Raw genomic sequence first — 12,756 nt, forward strand, 5'->3', positions numbered from 1 at the left:
CCACTCTCTACCTGCAGCGCCATTGCAGCCAGTCCAACCCCAGCTGAGGACCATCTCGCAGGGCACATCCGATTCGTGGCACTCGACCCGCAAGGCACTCAGTCCATGCAGCCAGGGCTCACCACCTTGGCGAACTTCGGCATCATTGGCAGCTGCCACTGACTGTAACACCCCTGAGGTCCATGGGGGATGGCCAGCCCCTAACTGTTCTCCACACTGACCCATGCCAACATGCTACTCATGGGCACTCATCCTTCCTAAGAATGGGTTTGGGTGCATGCCCAGTGCTCTTATTACCATTGCCACTCATTCCTTCCAGTTTCTAACACATGCCCCGGACCCTCCGAACCATATCCCCAGCACCTTCAGGCCGTCAGCCCTGACGGTGAAGGGGACAAAGGATCGGTCAGCCCAGTTCCCAAAGAACATGGCCTTGCTCTTCCCACGATTTACCTTGGCTGCCGAGGCTAGTTCAAACTGGTCGCAGATGTGGATCAGTCTGCGCACCGACAGTGGATCCGAGCAGAAGACGGCGACATCGTCCATGTACAGGGAGGCTTTGACCTGAGTGCCTCCACTGCCTGGGATCGTCACTCCTCTTATGCCCGGATCCTTCCTGATGGACTCAGCAAAGGGTTCTATGCAACACACAAACAGGACAGGCGAGAGAGGACAGCCCTGCCTGACTCCAGATTTAATGGGAAAGCTATCTGTTTCCCACCCATTGATTGAGACTGCGCTACTGATGTTAGTGTAGAGCAGTTGGATCCAGTTGCGAATTTCGTCCCCAAACCCCATTTTGGAGAGCACATCCACCATGTAGGTGTGCGATATTCTGTCAAAGGCCTTCTCCTGATCCAAGCTGATGAGGCAGGTATCCACACCCCTGTCCTGTACATAGGCAATCGTATCCCTGAGCAGCGCCAGGCTGTCAGAGATCTTCCTGCCTGGCACAGTGCAGGTCTGGTCAGGGTGGATCACCAATTCCAGAGCGGATTTGACCCGATTGACGATGACCTTGGACAGAAGCTTATAGTCCACATTCAACAGTGAAATGGGTCACCAATTTCTAATTTCCTCCCTTCCCCCCTTGTGCTTGTAGATGAGGGTGATGATGCCTTTCCTCATGGATTCTAACATACTGCCGGCCAGGAGCATACTCTCGTACACTTCTAGCAGGTATGGGCCGATCCAGTCCCACAGAGCCGAATACAACTCCGCCAGCAAGCCGTCGCTTCCAGGAGTTTTACTCTTCTCGAAGGACTCAAGGGCCTTAGTCCCTGGAACAGAAGATGATCTTGGAGGCCTCCGAGGCAAAGAGCGAGGCTTGCTGGCTCTTCACCTCTTGGAGTTCCTCCTTGACATCGACCCCCATCGACTGCAGCCAGAGCAGATTCTGCATGTTTTTCTGGAGTCGGGACATTTCCCTCTGTTCCTTTCTAGCTTTCTGGGTGCCTTTGAGGATGAAAAACCTCTTGATGCTTACCTTGATCACTTTGGAGAGAGAAACTGAGTGAACTTTTCAGGTGAATGACCTTTCATCACAACCTGAAACGTTAACTCTGTTACTCCACACAGAGGCTGAAAACCTGCTGTGTATTTCCATCATTTTCTGTGTGTATTATCACAGAGATATTCTGTTTCTGCTCATTACTGAATATTCCAAACACTTTACTCCATGAAGCACTTTTGAAGTGTTGAAATGTGTTTTGCTGTTGTAAGTGTGGCAGTTATTTTGTACCCAGCAAGGACCCATATACAACAACGGGATAATGACAAATAACCTCTTTTAACTGATGTTGGTTGAAGAATAAATGTTCAGCAGGAAACCAGGGAGAATTCCCCAGCTTGAATCGTACCTGGGATCTTTTTCAGCTACTTGTTAAAGCCTTGATTTCCGATCTCCTCCAACAGGACTGTCAGCTTGGATTAAGTGCACAAATCTCTGGAGTGAGATTTGAACCCACAACCTTCTGCTTGAGAGGCGACAGAGTCAGCAAGTGAAGCACAGGAGTAAATGGAGTTGGATCGTGAGTTTCGAGCTATACTGATGTAAGTGAAGATACTTTTAGTCAGCTGAATGGAGTGTCTCTTTAAATCTCTGCGTAGCTCTTTTCACAGACATTCTGTAAACAGCTTTTGGCTGGGTGGGTGGGGGAGGGGGGGAAGCTGTGTTGTTTTTTACAACTGTCCCTAACCTGTTTGACCAGAATTTTCTATTTTAAATTCAGACTTTAGCGACATGTCCTCTTTGTTTTCAGTTGTCTCACTGCCCCCCTCACATCAGTGTCTTAGCTTTTCACATTGACATTTTTTTTGCTGATGTCTTGAAATTCTTTAATGTTTCTTTCCATTCCCTGGTGTAAATATCATCTCAGTCGTCTGCACACAAGTTTACAGCACAGAAACAGGCCGGGACAATTCCGGTTCGACTGTCATCTGGAAATTGGGCCCAAATAGCGTTTGAAAGTGCACTGGTATGGTTATGCTTCGAGTTACCGTTAATTAAATTGCACAATCAGAAAGGAAAAATCTAAGATCAACCAACGCAATCAGGCAGAATAATAGAAAGCAATCTTTTCTTTGTTTTCCATAAGCAGCGTTCCTTGAGCTATTTAATAGAGGCAGCACTGATGTTGATTCTATTGCTACCACTGAAAATACTGTAACTCCTTCCGCTGACTGGAAAGGCGTCAGCAACAGTTGCGCCTGCGCACTCGGGCCTCACTGTTGAATAGAAAAGTAGAGAGCTGATGCTTCAGTTATTCAGGGCATTGGTGTGACCCCATCTGGAGCACTGTGTACACTATTGGTCTCCTTATTTGAGGAAGAATGTCAATGCGTTGGAAGCCATTCAGATACGGTTTACCCAACTAGTACCTGGATTGGGCGGATTGCCTTATGAGGAAGGATTGGACAGGCTAGGCCTGTATCTGCTGTAGTTCAGAAGAGTAAGAGGCGACCTGATTAAAACATACAAGAAGCTGAGGGGCCTTGAGAGGGTGGATGTGGAGAGGATGTTTCCTCTTGTGGGAGAATCTTGTATTTGGGGCCACTGTTTAAGACAGAGGTGAGGGGAAATTCTTTTCTCTCAGAGGGTCGTGAGACTTTGGAATTATCTTCCTCAACAGGCGATGGAAGCAGAATCGTTGAATATTTTTAATTATTGGGAAGTAAGTGGGTGAAAGGTTATCGAGGGTAGGGGGTAATGTGGAAATGAGGTTACGATCAGATCAGCCGGGAGCTTATTGAGTGGCAAAGTGGGCTTGAAGGGCTGAGAGGCCGACTCCTGTTGCTAATTCATATGTTCATGTGTTTTTGTTAGTAACATGAAGAGGTTTTCACCCTCAAAGGTATTCAGAAGGCAAGAGAGAGAGGGAGAGGCTGGGGGAACGTTTCCTGTCTCCAGAAAAACCTGCTCCAGCTGCAGTCGATGGGGGTGGATGTCAAGGAGGAACTCCAATAGGTGAAGAGCCAGCAAGCCTCGCTCTTTGCCTCGGAGGCCTCCAAGATCATCTTCCGTTCCAGAGTCCGCTCCGTGGAGCAGGATGAGACGTGCTCACGTTTCTTCTTCCAAAAGGTACACAGAGAGAGCTCTGTGATCAGCAGCCTGAAGGAAGAAGACGGCTCAGTAAAGTCATCGCAGTCCGACATTTTGAGGATCAGCAAATCCTTTTATGTCGGATTGTATGACGTGAAGCCCACAGACAGTACGGAGTCCCAGTCCTTCCTGTCCTCCATTACAAAGGGCTTTGATGACAGTACATGGGAGAGTCTGGACAAACATGGTGGATGTGCTCTCCAAAATGAGATTTGGGGAGGGATTCCGCAACACGGCAGGAGTCTCACCCCCTCTGCACGTTCCCCTTGAGGTGGCTGTGGTGGGGACAAGACCGTTGTTCACCTCCTTGTGGTTGTGCCTTTGCAAAGAAGGTCTGGACGTCGGTGATAGACGCTCTTTGGTCTGCCTGAAACTTGTTGGACTTCCAGCGCAAAGAGTTGTCCCCGACCGAGTGTTGCAGACTGGCACGTTCCAAGGTCCAGGACTACGTGCTGAGGGACGCACTAAAGCTTGGGGCAGCCACCGCAAAGGCGCAATGGGGAAGGGTCGCTGTCTAAGACCTTTCTGCCACAGTGCACCCAGGGACTGGGAAATGTTGAGAGCCCCTCGGGCTGTACAGCTCCAAATGAATGTCTGCAGTGAATACTAATTATATTGAAGCACCTCAGAGAGCAACATGATGTATGTTGATAACTCCAATACTTTTGTCTGATTGTCTGCATTGACCATATTGAAATGATTGTAATATTCATTGATTGTATCGATGCACCTTGTGATCAATGTGTAAAAGTTGAATCTGATTGTACTTTTGTGATGGTGATTTTGAAATGTTTTGGAATGTTCCTCCAGATATTTTATGAATAAAGTATATTTTTCAAAAAAAAATCTGTTCTTATCAGTTTAATATCCGATACGTCCTTTATCTGGGGACCAAATATTAAATTTATTTTTGGAGCAGGGAGATGGAACAGGATCTTTCTCCGTCCATTCCACACATCGACCTGGTATTGCAGCGTCTTCAGGAATGGTGCAGTTTTGCCCTCTACAGGGTGAAAGGGAAACTGAAAAGAAGAAAAAGTCATTCAGAGCATTGTCCTGCTTTCCATCATTGATCTGGTTGAACTGAACTTGTGCTGAGTGGCAGGACAGGCTCATTGGTGCCAGACTGAGTGATGCCCCCTTTAACTTTAATTTCTCCTTTAACTCCTCTCAATTCCTCCAAATAAAAGGTGTGGCCATGGGTACCCGCATGGGCCCCCGCTATGCCTGTCTCTTTATGGGGTATGTGGAACATTCCTTGTTCCAGTCCTACTCCGGCCCCCTCCCACAACTCTTTCTCCGGTACATCGATGATTACTTCAGTGCTGCTTCATGCTCTCGTCGGGAACTGGAAAAATTTATTAATTTTGCTTCCAATCTCCACCCCTCCATCATTCTCACATGGTCCATCTCTGACACTTCCCTTCCCTTCCTTGACCTCTCTGTCTCAATTTCTGGTGATAGACTGTCCACCAATATCCATTACAAGCCTACCGACTCCCACAACTACCTTGACTACAGCTCCTCACACCCTGCTTCCTGTAAGGACTCCATCCCATTCTCTCAGTTCTTTTGCGTCCGTCGCATCTGTTCTGATGCTGCTACCTTCAAAAACAGTTCTGCCACCACCAAACACACCTTCCCTTCACCCCCCTTGGCGGCATTCCGTAGGGATCGTTCCCTCCGGGACACCCTGGTCCACTCCATCACCCCTACTCCTCAACCCCCACCTATGGCACCTCCCCATGCACACGCAAAAGATGCAACACCTGCCCCTTCACTTCCTCTCTCCTCACCGTCCAAAGGCCCAAACACCCGTTTCAAGTGAAGCAGCATTTCACTTGCATTTCCTCTGACTTAGTCTACTGCATTCGTTGCTCCCAATGCGGTCTCCTCTACATTGGAGAGACCAAACGTAAACTGGGCGACCGCTTTGCAGAACACCTGCGGTCTGTCCGCAAGAATGACCCAAACCTCCCTGTCGCTTGCCATTTTAACACTCCACCCTGCTCTCTTGCCCACATGTCTGTCCTTGGCTTGCTGCATTGTTCCAGTGAAGCCCAACTCAAACTGGAGGAACAGCACCTCATCTTCCAACTAGGCACTTTACAGCCTTCCGGACTGAATATTGAATTCAACAACTTTAGATCTTGAACTCCCTCCCCCATCCCCACCCCCATTTCCGTTTCTTCCCCCTCCCTTTTATTTTTTCCAATAATTTATATAGATTTTTCTTTTCCCACCTATTTCCATTATTTTTAAATTTATACCTTTTATGCCCTGTTAGTCTTATATCACCCCACCCCACCCCCACTAGAGCTGTACCTTGTGTGTCCTCCCATCCATTCTTAATTAGCACATTCGTTTAGATAATACCACCACCTTCAACACCTCTTTGTTCTTTTGTCTCTGACATCTTTTGGTTATCTGATCCTATCACTGCTTGCTTGTCCCTACAACCACACCACCCCCCCCCCGACTTCTCTCCCCCCACCCCCCCCACCTTAAACCAGCTTATATTTCACCCCTCTCCTAGTTTTACTCAGTTCTGTTGAAGGGTTATGAGGACTCGAAACGTCAACTTTATTCTTCTCCACCGATGCTGCCAGACCTGCTGAGTTTTTCCAGGTAATTCTGTTTTTGTTTTGGATTTCCAGCATCCGCAGTTCTTTGTTTTTATATCTGAATGATGCCCCCCGTTGGATTTTGGTGCAACTGCAGGGCTGCTGCTGGTTTGCACTTGTGCTGCTTGTCAGGGTGGAGCCCGGGACTAGACGATGCCCCCTGTTGGATATTGGTGCAACTGCAGGGCTGCTGCTGGTGTGCACTTGTGCTGCTTGTCAGGGTGGAGCCCGGGACTGGACAATGCCCCCTGTTGGATTTTGGTGCAACTGCAGGGCTGCTGCTGGTGTGCACTTGTGCTGCTTGTCAGGGTGGAATCCTGGACTGGAAAATGCCCCCTGTTGGATATTGGTACAACTGCAGGGCTGCTGCTGGTGTGCACTTGTGCTGCTTGTCAGGGCGGAGCCCGGGACTGGACGATGCCCCCTGTTGGGTTTTGAGGCTGTTGCAGGCGCTGCTTCAGGGAGGCAGCATCAAGCAAGAAAGGTCCTGATGCTCAATGCTGGCTGTCGGGTCTTCAGCCCGTGTTCGGCCACACGCAGCAAAACGGACGGTGAAGCCGGAGGCCGAGGAAGACGGGACGGGTGCATGGGTTTCTGGGTTATCGCTTCTCGGCCTTTTGGCTAAGATCAGTTGTAGTGAAGCGACGGCTAAAACCAAAGGAGCCCCAAACCAGGGGGTACGTAACACCGTTCGGGTGACAGTGAAGGACAGTGAAGGAGGAGCACCCATGGATCGGGCCTTCTTCATCAAGCGGATCCTGTTGAAGGCGTTTGGATTGGAAGCGGAGGAGATCTACTCCCTGCGAGACTTCCCCAGCGCTGGATATTTCGACGTGACCTTCAGGAATGTTGCTGCCTGCGTCAAGTTCCTGAAGGTGTTTGAGGAGAAGAGACACCAGCCGGAGATGAAGATCCTGACGGTGGAGCCGCTCTTTGCTCTGCCGTTGCAACGGGACCGTGTGGTGACGGTGCATCTCTACAACCCCCACGTCGCTGTCGCTGACGTGTTCACCTTCCTCACCAGGTACTTCGACAAGGTTGGGAGCTGCACCGAGGTTAGAGACGCCTTCGGGATTTGGACCAGCAAACGCCAGGTTAAGGTCACGCTCAAGACCGATGGTAAGGGAGCCGTCTTCCACCCTCCTTCCAGATTTGCTATCGGGGGAAGCCGTGGCTACCTGGTCTACGCTGGACAACCCAAACTTTGTCACTCATGCGGCAAGTCTGGTCATGTGGCGGCCAACTGCAGCGCCGCCCTCTGCAAGAACTGCAAACAGGAAGGGCACCAGACAAAGGACTGAAAACAGACTAAGTGCTGCAACCTGTGTGGCGAGGCAGGTCACCTCTACAGGACCTGCCCCAAACGCTGCCTCACTTATGCACGGGCAGCCAACGCCAATGAGGGGGAAGCAGAAGAAATGCTTCGTGTCACTACTACCAAGGACTCTTGTAACACTCCAAACACCATGGCCCCCAGTGAGAACAACGGGACAAAGGAGGACACAGAGAGAGACAAGGTGGAGGATAAGATTGAGGCAGCAGACAGCCAATCAACAGCACTGCCCCCTGAACCTCCCACTCCTCAGGAGAGCGAATCAATGGAGGAGGAAGCAGCGGAAAATCAGCAGGGGGAGTGGCAGCTGGTGAAGAGAGCCAAAAGGAAGAAGGGGCTAAGAAGGGACCAAGCCACTTCCCAGACAAGTGGCAAGAGGCGTCTCCTATCCGACACGGATGACAAGGACAGCTGCTCTTCAGACGAAGAAAGGTAAGGGCGGCACCTACAGAAGAAGCGGAAAAGCTCTAGGGAGTTGGAGGATGAGACACCCGAGCTCCAGAACATTGGCGACAATGAGGAGACCAGCGCACCCCGACTTTGCCCACAACCTGAAGAGGCCAGTGCACCCCAACCCCAGCAATCTGGGAGCAGTGAAGCGCTCAGCGCACCCCAGCTCCGGGAAGCCGGGAGCAGCGACGCCCCAGAGGGGGAGAGGATTGGGGAAGCTTCTCCAACAGAGGACATTTCAAATCCCGTCCTCTACACGAATCCCCAGATGCCACCTGAGCAGAACATCTCCAATGGGGAGGTTCAGGACAGTTTCCTCAGCCCATCCAAAGTGAGGCAATTTGTGAACACTATGGGTATGCAGGAGCAGACCAAAGGTCTCGGACTCTCAGAGACAACAGGTTTGGTAAGACACTAAATGCTTTAAAATGGGTGTAAAGATTGTATCCAGAAATGTGCGTAGCATTAAATCTACTACTCGATGTGTTGCGACCTTGGACTACCTTGCCAAGGTCAAAGCTGACCTGTTGTTTCTGCAGGAGTGTGCGATACCACTTCTCATCTCCTGCAGGGGTCCAAGTGAGGCCTCACCCTCCCACTTCAATCCAGCTTCACTCTCTGCAACATCAAACATTCCAGTTAGAGAGGGGAAAGGGGGACGTCCAACATCTAGAGGATCAATGTCCCACCAGCTTCAGGTACAAGATCTCTCCTTCCTCTGGGACCTAACCACAACTCCCTTGTGGCACCACAGTTACCCACATGGCAACAGGCACAAATGTCAATGCTCGATTCCTCCAATGGGGTCCAGCTAAACAAGAGAAAGAGCCCATCAACCAGGTTGTGCATCACATCCCCACACAACATCCCTGAGGGAGAGAGAGGGGGAACTGACACATTCTGCACCTTCTGGAAAGTACAAGCTTTGTTCCTGGAATCCCTCTGATCCAATGGAGCAACTTTCAGGTGACAGGTGATGAAAATCTGAGGGACACATTCAACACAAGTCATGATTCAGTGACTCCCTCCCAACATGGAGACCCCAATGATCAGCTTCCTCTTACCAAGGAACGGTCATCTCCAAGGAAACGGAACACATCCAGGTCAAAGCGGAGCTTGTCCAGCTCCCGCTCGTCTCTTGGCAACACAAAAGTTGAAAAGGAGTCCTCAGCTTTGCTGTCCAGGAGGCAACTGAAGAAAGATTAAAAAGGGACAGGAAGTGAATCAAGTGAAGCCATTGAGATGGGACCAGCTGGAGAAAGCAGAGAGATCCTTGCCCATTGTGGTCAATGAAGCTGTATCTCCGGGTGGAGTCCTTGTCTGGGCTCAGTGTAGCTACACAGCGGTCAATGTAGAGCTTCAGGGGCATGTGGTTGATCATTGAAACAGAGGCCTCAATGTGAATGAGCTCACCCAGGTAGTAGACAGTCGAAGTGCGCTCTGTAAGCCAGTCACCTGAAGTACAAGAGGACAAGGGTTAGAGACAGTGGCTGTAACTCCCAGTGAGTGACTACAGGAAATCACTCCCCATCCACCCATCACATACCATTCATTAGGCGCAGAGAGAATGACAGATGCCCTTCTCCAGACTTGGTGGAGCTGAATGGGATCCAGGTGGGCTTGATGGGGTCACTGCTCACATTGCCCTTCCTGGAAAGGCAGGGGAGTCATTTTAGGACATCTTCAGAGACCACCAGCAGCTGTAGATCTTATTGACAAAGCGAATAAAGATTCTCACCTCAAATAACGACACTCAATGGGAACGACAGCTCCATTTGTTCTCACAATGACAGATCCATGATACTCTGGGGTGTGGTTCAGGTGGGTGGTGTAGATGAGGAAATCTCCAATCATCTGAAAGAATCAGGTGAAGGAATGAAGAACTGATCTGAAATGAGAATGTTCTCCACAGGGGCTAACAATGAAGTCATCCCATCCCCTGAAAACAATTCTGAGGGGGATGGACAGGATCAGTGTGAAGAGGCTGCTTCCCCCCAGCCGGAGGAGAGTTGATTATTAGGGGTAGGCATCTCAGGTCAGGGGGTCACTTAAGATTAATGTGACAGGGAATTACTTCATACAGCAGGTGGTGAATGTTTGGGATTCTATCCCAGAGAGCTGTGAATGCTCAGTCACCGAGTACATTGGAGACAGATGGATTTATTTTGGGGAATGAAGGGAATGTTATGATGTGGCAGATGATGCTAGTCAGGTGGATCAAATCCACGAGGGAAACTTGATTAGGCACTCAACTGTTTTGCAATTAGTATTTTATTTTGAGATCAGTGCCCGGAATTCAGGAACAGCAAAGACTGCCACAAATTCAGGAGGTTTAGATAAAAATGTAAACATTTAAAGAAAAGATTAAGCACATCCATTATGTCTACAAATTACTATAAGAACTCCCAAAATTCTGATTAATCTGGCTCCCAGTGACACCTTCATTAAGGCAACAGTTAAAAAACAGATTTGTACAGACCCAGGCAAAGCAACACCACCTGGACAGGAGAATTCAATACGAGTTGACACATCCTTGGTTCCTTTAGACAGGAACTTGATGCAGAGGCTGGAGGCTTCTCACATTTATGAAAGATCTTAGGATGTCTTCAATACTGACTCAGCCTCATCCTCTCTACAGGTAAATTCCATTGTTCCCATATCTTGTTGCAACTTCACTTTTCATAATATAAAACTTTAGTACTAATTTATCAATAACCTTTTGAAAAAAATTAACACTTCAGCTTAGTTTCTGAAAGCTGGGTGTCACATCCCACCATTGCTTGGAAATTCAAGCTATCCAAATTTATATGAAAAAGCAAATTTTCATCACATCTCATTCTAAACCTGTTCGATTAAACTGGACTGAAACCTCCAGTTGGATTGATCTGAATGAGGGGAATAGAGCTGAAAATCCTCAAAACAACAAAAGGAAAAGCTTGGAGGATCCAAAGAGAAGGTTCAAGACCAATGGGGCTGATGTCATAGGTTGGAGAGACTCAGGGATCAGTTAAAGTAAAGTACAATACAAGATAGAAAGCTAATTTGTAGTTTTATAAAGCAGGAGACAGCTATCTCCTCAATATCATTGACATCTCACCCAGTGTTGGAATGAAGAGTGGGGAACAACCTACAGCCCAAGCTTAGAGCAAGAGCTGAGGATTCCCATTACCTGCAACCTGCTGCCACACTCATGGAGTCCATAGTCAAAGAGGACAGTGTGGTTCTGAGAGTAGATCCTGGTTGGCCAACAACCTGCTGTCCCCAGGGTCAGGTCAGCAGCTTTGATCAGGTGCCAGGTTCCAAATAAATCCAGCTGGACCCTGAGCAGCAGCTTGTCCTCTCCACACTGCACCATCACAGTCTGCAGTGGAGACACACTTCCACCCTCAGACACACGGAAATGGGAACCAAAGGGAGGCCCAGGCGGAGAGAATGTCTGAGGCACAGGGGTGGCTTTGACTCTGCTCCATGGAAACCTCTGGCCGAGAAACAGTTGCCAAGTATCAGAGCCACAAACAGCTCCAACTAACACCAGCCCTGGGAACAAAGCCCTCACTACAAAATCCCCCATGATACCAAACAACTCAACCATCCCTTCAGCCACCGAGCAGCACCTTTTATACACACAAGCCGCACTCACCTGACACCAGTGAGACCAGAAGCAGCAACATTGAACCAATTAACCAGCCACAATCTCCACCAATGACAGAACTCATGGATTTATTACCAGGAAGGCCGATTTTATTTGGACCAATAGGAGTTGGCCTGGGGAGGGAATGATGTCGATGAACAAAAGGGAAGGTGTGTGATAGGGTGGAGGGCAGGAGACATTAAAGGATAAAAGGTTTCATGGTACAAAAGCCAGAGGCAGTGGTAATGGGTAAAGTAAAGAAACAAAAGATGTGTCCAGATGAGGTGTGAATGGCTGCATAGCAACTGTCTGAATGTACCGTAGAATCGTAGAATGTTTACAGCACAGAAAGAGGCCACTCGGCCCATCGTGTCTGCCCCGGCTGAAGAACGAACCCCCCCCAGCCTAATCCCACTTTTCAGCACTTGGTCCATAGCCCTGCAGGTTCCGGCAGTTGAGGTGCATATCCAGACACCTTTTCAATGAGTTGAGGGTTCCGGCCTCTACTCCCCTTTCAGGCAGTGAGTTCCAGACCCACACAATCCTCTGGGTGAGAAAAGGTTTTCCTCATCTCCCCTCTAATCTTTCTATCAATCTCTTAAAATCTATATCCCCTCGTCAATGTGCTCTCTGCTAAAGTAAATAGGCCCTTCCCATCCAGTCTATCCAGGCCCTTCACAATTTTGTACATCTCAATCAAATCTCCCCTCAGCCTCCTCTGTTCTAAGGAGAACAACCCCAGCCTCTCCAATCTTTCCTCATATTTGCAATTTTCCAGCCCAGGCTACATCCTGGTAAATCTCCTCTGTTCCCTCTCGAATGCAATTACATCCTTTCTGTAACAAGGTGACCAGAACAGCACACAGTACTCAAGTCGTGGCCTAACTAATGTTTTATATAGTTCCAGCATAACCTCCCTGTTCTTATATTCTATGCCTCAGCTAAGAAATGAAAGGATTCCATCTGCCTTCTTAACCACCTTCTCAACCTGTCCTGCTACCTTCTGGGATCTGTGGACATTCACTCTATGACCCCTCACTTCCTCTACACCTCTCAGTTTCCTCCCATTTATTGTGTAATCCTTTGCCTTGTTTGACCTCCCCAATTGCATCACCTC

At 48.9% G+C, this 12,756-nt stretch overlaps 1 pseudogene; it reads left to right on the forward strand.

The window, feature by feature from the left end:
* The first annotated feature begins 4,429 nt into the window (after positions 1–4,429).
* On the forward strand, positions 4,430–4,600 carry LOC144676105 (U2 spliceosomal RNA; annotated as a pseudogene).
* Positions 4,601–12,756: the final 8,156 nt, after the last annotated feature.

Source organism: Cetorhinus maximus, unplaced genomic scaffold, assembly GCF_964194155.1.
Source record: "Cetorhinus maximus unplaced genomic scaffold, sCetMax3.hap1.1 HAP1_SCAFFOLD_1356, whole genome shotgun sequence".
Classification (NCBI taxonomy): Eukaryota; Metazoa; Chordata; class Chondrichthyes; order Lamniformes; family Cetorhinidae; genus Cetorhinus; species Cetorhinus maximus.